At 39.4% G+C, this 8,328-nt stretch overlaps 1 protein-coding gene across 3 annotated transcripts in view; it reads left to right on the top strand.

Annotated features, from left to right (window-relative positions):
- Positions 1-8,328, top strand: part of LOC102210987 (A-kinase anchor protein 13) — a 121,852-nt gene that overhangs the window by 2,417 nt on the left and 111,107 nt on the right. The window lies entirely within an intron of this gene.

Genomic DNA, 8,328 nt, shown 5'->3' with positions numbered 1-8,328 from the left:
AATTATGTTAATTATTAAATTAATAAAATGATCTATAACCAAAAATAAATCAACTGGTTTCATTAAAAAAAAAATTGTCGGATCTTTGGCACTATTTTTCTTTTGTTTTTTGTATGAAGCGGAAACCCTGGTAACTGTCAATAATTATACTGACTCTGCCTCTAATAACCCCCCACAAGCACAAAAACAAATTAAAGTCATTGTTGGGTTGGGCAGATACTTAAAATCTTTCCGGGTTATTTTTTTCCTCATTAAGGAAGCCTACTTCCAAGAGCTGATTTTACTTCCTGGTTTGTTGGGAAGGTCTGCACACATGTAAGCAAAAGCAGTGGCCTACTAATTCACTTACACCCGCTTGACCTCACCCATTTGAACATGTTCAAAGGGCGAGGCACCAAGGCATGGCTGCTTTCTGGGTTCCCATGTTGTAACACACCCATAGCTTCGCTCTGAAGTCACAACACAAGCCTCATCTTCTTCACTTCCTGGTTAATTTGAGTTTATCCCACTTGCCTGTGTACAAGCAGTGAAGCTGATCAGTGGCTTGTTTAAAGAGAATCTTCTTATTCTCTTAAAAAGAGTCGGGTGCTAAATGTTTTACATTTTTCCAGTGTCTTTGAGGATTATCTCTGGCCTCAACATCAACACTAATCTGACAAGTGATTCTACGCTTTCTTAATACTCACGCTATCACCCAGTCTATAATAATGTTGGATCCTTGGATTCCACACTAGTGTTTCATCTTTAAATAAGCCCTAGTAATGGCAACAGTAAAAGTGAGAACAGGTGACACTGCTCACATTTGTTGTCACTCCCTCATGACCCTGGTAATCTGACTTGTTTACAGAGATTTCCTGCTGTCATTGTTGACTTGGTAGAACTGGCTCTGTTATCTATCAAGCAGCCCACTCATCTATTTTGTATCGCTCCATGCATGCCTTTGACTGTGCAATTGTCCTGTAAAAATGAGTCGGCGCCAATGAATGTAGGCCAAGTATCCATCATCCCCATATTATATTCTTTGACCAAGACAGAAAGAAGGAAATGGACCTGTTGCCACTTCCTTCTTGAAACCTCTTACACAGTGGGTGTGTCACATTTGCAGTAACACTTCACCTAGTTGATATGAACTTTTATGTTGCAAAAGGAAATTTCCAAGTTGATAAATATGAAGCAGATATATTGTAGAGATGTGAGATTGCAGTGCCTTAATTATTAGTACTTTGACGGCGAGTACAGAATAGCTTTATAAAGACTTCGAATCAGCCCTGCAAACTCACCTAGTTCATTAACTTAACACTTCTATACTTCAAATGTGCTTTGTACTTGTGTAATGTGTCAATGTGTTTGAATAATGTTAAACTGTTTTCTCAGTGTTTGAGCAGTTGCTTATCCTGTCAGGTGTTGGTCAAAGAAGTTTTCAGTTGCTGTAATTCAAAATCATCCAAATTTTCACGACTGTTTGTGAATTTAATGGGAACCTGTTCATTTTCATCTTCCATATTGGTCTTTTTGAGGACACTCCTAGATAAGCTTTGTATGTTTTGCCATTTAAAATAATCCTTATTTCACTAATATTGGGCCTTGGTGTGGCCTCAGTTCTTCCACTGTATGAAGTAAGCAATTGCGGCCTCTCTCCCTTTAAACTAGCTTTGAACAGCAGGTCAGTTTAGCTTTGTGCACACATCCAGAGCTTTTTGACTGAAATGACTGGTAAGGATATTTGCTCTCATACATATTTGCTGTCATACAACTTTAAGAGTGGGGAAAAAAACTATCTGAAACGTTGAGTGGAGTATGAAGCCTGAGCTTTTGGTGCAGAGATTACTTTGACAAACAGTTTCTTTATTATTTGAAACTTTGGGCATATTTTTAATGGGCATCTATAAATTTAAGAGAAAGCATAATAAGTCTCATTTAATATTTTACAAACACGTTTTTTTTTACTTTCTTTTGAAGTTTTAGATGTGAAGATCAGCGTGAAATTCAAACCACTAACTTGAGATTTGCAAACCAGAATGAAATGTTAATATCGTGATTTTGTTAGAGTGGCACTTACTGGATATGTGGTCTTTTAAAAATGGTCTCAAACCATGTATTATATCCATCTTCAGATGATGGTATTAACAAACATGACAGAAAGTGAGCGCAACAGTAAACCGAGCTGCAGCTGAGCTCTTTCACCAGTACACATCATTCCACGTTTTTTTTCCATAACACACAAGCTATCAGGAGAGGACTGTGCAACTTTTCCACTAAACAAAAGCTTATTACTTTACTCTCTGCAGCTTTCCCTGCAAAATTCAGGTTTATTTCTTAGGACGTCCTAGTTAGCGATATATGTTTAGCTCCGTTATGAGAGACAAATGAAAGAGGAGTTGGCCTCCCATTTTGAGTACTGTAAATTTCCATGAGGATCCTGCTGGCTGCAAGCAGAACCCCGTCAATTTCTCATCTTTACAAACCCCCTAATTTAATGATGATGGAGGATACGCACAGTGTGGGCCTTGTAATTACACTGTATTTGCTATAGAATGGAAGCATTAGAGGAAGTCTTACAGGTACTAGTTCATCATGTAGTGCTGTCTCAGGGATAAGTTTTGGTATGCCTGGGAGGGCGACTGCTGAATTCCCCACTGATATTCACAATAAAGCCTTGACTTAGTTTTTGTTAAGGCTGGAATCGCTGGAATCCTCTCAGCACGCCAAACAGCAGCCGCACTCATTGTTCCAAAACAGCAGCTATTTCCACAGCTTGTCCAAACTTTGTGCCCTGGAGCAGAGTTTATTTTCTTCTGGAAATTATTGAGAACGCTTTGATGTTAATTGTTAATGTGCCTATGTTGATATCAAAATTTGACATCATGAAAAGTACCAGCTTTGTGACAAAATGCTAACTTTGATTTCTTAATGTTTGCTTATGATGAATTATTTACAACCCTCTCTCTGTTACCAACATGTGCAGCAGGATTTTATAATCCTGTAAACAAGTATAACCGTAGCAGTTTCTCCATTTGCATGCATTCTGCTAAACCCTCTGTTATTTACTTGTGTTTGATCAGATTAGCTCTTTTTAATGACACAGATGTCAGATAATTTAAATCACCTTGGAAATTGGTTAGAATAGCCTTTTATTAAAAACCTAATAATAAATATAACTCTGGGAATTTCTTTATTGAACAGAAATAAGCCTTTTTGTGCCAACACAACGGGAAGACAAACAGAACAAACAGAAGACAACATACAAAAACTGGATTGCCTAGATGGATGAGGAACAGCTTGAATATTTACTAGCGGATTTAAAGGCATCTGGAGGAGGTCTTGTGTTTACATAGTGAAATCTGATTTCAGTATGCAGGTGATGTTTGGGAGCCGTACTTGAGAAACAAAGGTGTGCGAGATAGTCAAAAGGTTATGATGATCCTGAACTTCTGCTAATTTACTTGATTTACTTAAACTAGGTAACAGATTATAAAGCCTGCCAGGATACAAACCAACTAACATCTTCTGACCAGAAGTCATGAGATATATCTCTACAACACTTCTTTCTGAATGTTGGTCCGCTGCTTTTTTTCTACCTCACAGTTAACATGTAGAAGGATAAATTGCAGCAGTTTTCTTTATTTGTAAGGTGTTACACGTGTTTTATTCTGAAAGTTCGGTCGCTGCTAAACCAGTCCTGTGTCGCGTCTCCTTTGTGCTACTGTCGCACTGGAGAAAACGGTAGTTGAAGAATGAGGCACGACCAAAATTATTGACCGTGTTCAATAAACTTGTGATCTTGTTTCTTTTGAAGTACTTGATTCGAAAATAGGGAACAGGTTTGCGACCGCTCACGCTCAGTCGCCGTCTTCAAAGTGATTTTGGTGCATCTAGATGGAGGTAAAGTGGCAATAAGACGAAGTCTTAGTCAGCTATTGATTTGCAATTGAATGGGATCAAATTGGCAATTACATGCAATCTGTTGGTTGTAATATGGTGATAAATGATGAATATGTGAAAATTGGAAGTCTGACATGGAAATTCACATGTACTACATATACTTACATAGGTTTGAAAACATAAATTCGCTTGGCAAACGTGCGTTTATATAGGAACGTAACCAGAATGCAGTCATTCTCGTCTCAAGCAGGTTGCCATCGTATGACTGACTAGCTAATTGGCAGATTAGCTAATTCAGTGTTGTTGCACAGTCCTGTCATCCTTCTGTAAGTGGACTTGAGTTTTAGGGCCAGTCCAATCAGAGCTGGTTCATGTGTCCTTCAAGCGGCTGAACAATGAATGTTTTGTGAAAATTCTATCATTTTGTTCGTTTTTTAGTCAGTTAGCACTAAATTGCAGATACATTTCAATCGTACAGTTTATTGATGCAGGTTGCTAACCTAGCTCACTAGCATTAGCTAATAACTAGGAACGCCACCCTCTTGTCTAAGTTTGGTTTCTTGTAGTTTAATAACCAAATTCAGGTGCTGAGAAAAAATAGAAGAGGTCACGGTGGCTGCCTCCAACTTTTATACAGTCCATAGTTTCTGTAGATGGATCTGGATGATACTGAGGTTTTCCACACAAAAACCTGACCAGCATACAAGGAGGGGGAAAAAGATGGAACGGTGTGGGGGTAGATGGTGTCTGTACCTAGAAAATAAAAATACCCTGTAGCTGAATTGGGCTGCAGCTAATGATTATTTTTGTTTTTGAATATGTTGTGACTTAAATAGTTATATTTTGTAAAAATGTAAAATCTGTTCAACAGTGAAAGCTCCCCCCCAAATTTTCTGTAATTTTTTTTAAACGATTGAAAAACTAAATATTCTTATATGTGAGAACCTGGGACCAATTGACTTGTTTTGAACCAAACTTAGCAGATAAATCAAGTCATAAACCATTTTTCTGATGAATGCACACTTGATTTATAAATGTGACTGCAGGACTTTTAATGTACCAAGCCACTGTTGCCATTGATTACTTCTGATTACTTTTCCACCAGATGAAATCAGTTACAGTGTGTTTACTCTCTATTCTTTTCTGGTTCAATATCAGGATTTACATTAATATATAAAAATCATCACAACATTTAAGTGATCTGAATTCCCAAACATGTTGCCATAAGTAGAACCTGTGTATCTGCACATGCTCAAAACTGCAGCATTGCTAAAAAAAAAGAGTACGCTTGCAGTTATGCCACTGCAGTTGCGGCATACACCTGACCTGTAGTCTGTTGGCTCCGCCTGTGCCCTGTGACATCAGGGCTTTGATCAGCCTACTGTCTGTGTTAGCACAAAGCCATATTTAGCTCAGTGTAATCAGTGTGGTGAGAGCTTGCATGCCTACTGAGAATACCTGCCTAGTATAAACACACCTGCTCTCTCTGATGGACTTAAAATTAATTTAATGATCACCTGAAGGAGTCTGCTCACAGCCGGTGTCGTCAAATAAACTGTGGGTAAGGTTTCCATTGATGCCTTCATGTGCGTCTTAGTTGGCTGAGACAAAAGCTTTGAAAGTTGATTCTCAGTGTGATGTGACAGAATTATAAGGGCAATTCAACAAGCAGCTTTTATGTTGTAGGCGGTGATGACGACTAAATAAAAGCATTGCCATGTGTGAAGCGGCACACTGAATTTGCAGGTTGTCTTTCTCGTGTTTGTTTTGATGCAATTCCCTGGGGCAAAGTCTGTGATGCACCTAGCAATGTCTGCCTCACTGATAATGTGTTCAATAACAACTAATATGACCGCTGTTAAAGTTGTAATTGGGCTCTCCTCATGGGAATTTACATATTTATCTCAACACACACGTTTCCTTGAAAGACATTTTTAAAGCTGCAAATTAATACATTCTATAGGGCATCATTAAACTGGTAGGAATACTGTGAAAGATGTGCTTTGAGACAGAATATGGAAGCTTCACTTCTTTATTTTCCTAAATCTTCCTGTAATTGGTGAAAACAGGGTTCTGACGGCTTTCTCATTCATATTATTGTTCTAAATTTTTTACTCTTCAGTTTCTTTTTTAGTTGTCTCCTGTTTGATCACATGGCAGGCATGATCCGTTTTGGGGTGGATGTCATTTATTTCTCATAATGCAACTTAAAAGTGTCTTGTGTAGAAACTTGCATGCCCCACTGGGAATTCAGTTCCCCAAACAAACTGCAGTAGCTGTAGATTCCTATTTTAAAACCATTTCTAAAGAAGTGGTGAAAAGGTTGACAGCTACTTGTTATCTGAATTGTGGAACTCACCGAAATGATAAACACAGTGTAAAGTGTAAAGTGTAAACACACACAAACACATGCATATTTGGGAGCAATTTTGGGAGCAATTTAGAGGGTCTGATTGACAGAACTTGCATGTCTTAACTTGACTGAGAGAGTACCAAACCTTAGGTTCAGGCCAATACTGTCTGTCTAATGCTAACACTAACCAAAAAGCTGCTGTGCTATCAAAGAATTAAGTATTTACATTTCACATGTAACTTTGGTACTTTATGTAGCAGTTACCTAACAATGTGCATCAGTCTCGCTGTAGACGTAATATTAATCTGATCATGCCTGCTGTGAAGCTGGGGTTAGCGTTGCTCAGGATTCTCTTGGCTAAACCTCTTACCTCCCAAATGAGACTAACCAGCACTTTCCTTTTCTAAAACTTTGCTGTCTCCCCATCTTTCTGTGTGCTTTTTGCCCTCTGTTTTGTACTCCGTAGTAGTTCGTTTTGTAACTAACACTGTGGTCCCATGAAATGTCAGATGATCATTTTGAGAGATTTTGTGCAATGCTCACCCATCGCCTGCCAGTGAATGGATTGTGCATTTGGAATCCTGCTGAATTTATTGCATAAAAGCTTTCTTGTTCATTTTCAACAGATTTTTTTCATGTAGTCCTGAGAGAATTTAAACTTCCTAATAAATATAAATCATCTAGGTGTCAGGGAAGAATCAAATAGACAGATTTTCCATCGTGTGGAAACAGAAGGGAAGGGATGGCTTTAAACCTAAGGAGGAGAGTTGGTGAAGGTCTGGGCCCTGATTACAGGCTGGCCCCCAGTGTGCCTCACAATAAGATAATGCTATCTGGGCTCACAGGTATTTGGTTTCAGTGGAGAGGGTAATAACTGTCACCACGCACTGAGGAGACCTTTCATACCCCGGCCTTGTGTTGTCAGCCAGCATTTGTGTGCTGTCTCTGCACAGAGGCAGCTTTTGTGAGGCAGGGTGAGGTCGCGTCACCACCGCGGTCTCATATCTGTTCATAGAGACAATAGCCCGGTTTGATTAAATCAAACAGCCGTGACTACCTAAGTGGTAGTCAACATGGTGTGTCGAAGTAACTGTGGTGGGGTTGTTGAGGAGGTGACGTTGCCCTGACTAATTTAGCAGTGCTTCAGAGGAGCAGGGCTGATAGTGAACCATAAAAAGAACCAGACAAGGGTGCAGCGTAAAGCAGGTGCTCTCTCTCAGCAATGGTCATGTTGTAGCAGTAGGTGAGTAACTAGCGGTTAACCAGGGAGAGAGAATGTGAGAGGTTAAACAAACCTCTGGGTTAAACATCAAACCCAGCTGAGCCATACGGCGCTTTAATCCTCCTCCAGTGTGGCACAGCTCTATTCATGCAGCAAACTCTCAACGGGCCCAAATGTTCCAGTGAATTCTTCATGAATTTGACTGATATCATCGTCTAGAGTTTTAGAGGCCTTGTGAGTCAGATATTGTTCATGTTTGGAATGAAACATTTATTTGGACAAACTGCTTGAACTCCTTCATCCTTAAAAGGCCTAGTATTTAAACAGCAACTTTAACATGTAAACTCTGATTCAATATTCATTCAGAGCACGTTCATTTCTAAGTCTTAACAAAGCGTTTGACGTGGGGATCAAGGACATTTAATGCCTGTGTTTCGTGAGACTTTAAAACCAGCCTGAAAGCTGTCTCCCTGGCACTCTTGTATGCCATTTGGTGGAGGCTTTCTTTCAAAGCCTCTTACTGTACCTTGAGGCCTTACACTAAAGCAAGCGTGACTTGAGCTGTGAACCTGTAAACTTTCTCCTAGTGTCAGTGATCTTAGTTTGCCTCGCAAAAATCCCAAGTATCACATACCTGAACCGATGACTTGGTGGTGCTAGTTTCAGTCATTATGCAAATGTACTGTTTATAAGATTGGGGAAACCTGCATTCAGCTGAGAACGAAGAAGTCACTTGGATGAGTGACGAAACGTTTCTCCCCACTGAGAACGCTACGTCCAGATGAACAGAATGAACCTTTTGGGATTTCCTTACCCGGATGATTGAGCATGCATCGAGACAAAAATCCCAAGTAGATGCTTTTAAGGGATG

The sequence above is a fragment of the Pundamilia nyererei genome, unplaced genomic scaffold, assembly GCF_000239375.1.
Source record: "Pundamilia nyererei isolate P.nyererei 1_Seehausen unplaced genomic scaffold, PunNye1.0 scaffold00025, whole genome shotgun sequence".
Classification (NCBI taxonomy): domain Eukaryota; kingdom Metazoa; phylum Chordata; class Actinopteri; order Cichliformes; family Cichlidae; genus Pundamilia; species Pundamilia nyererei.
Note: the sequence above shows the minus strand (reverse complement) of the source record. Positions and strands in the feature narration are given on the sequence as shown.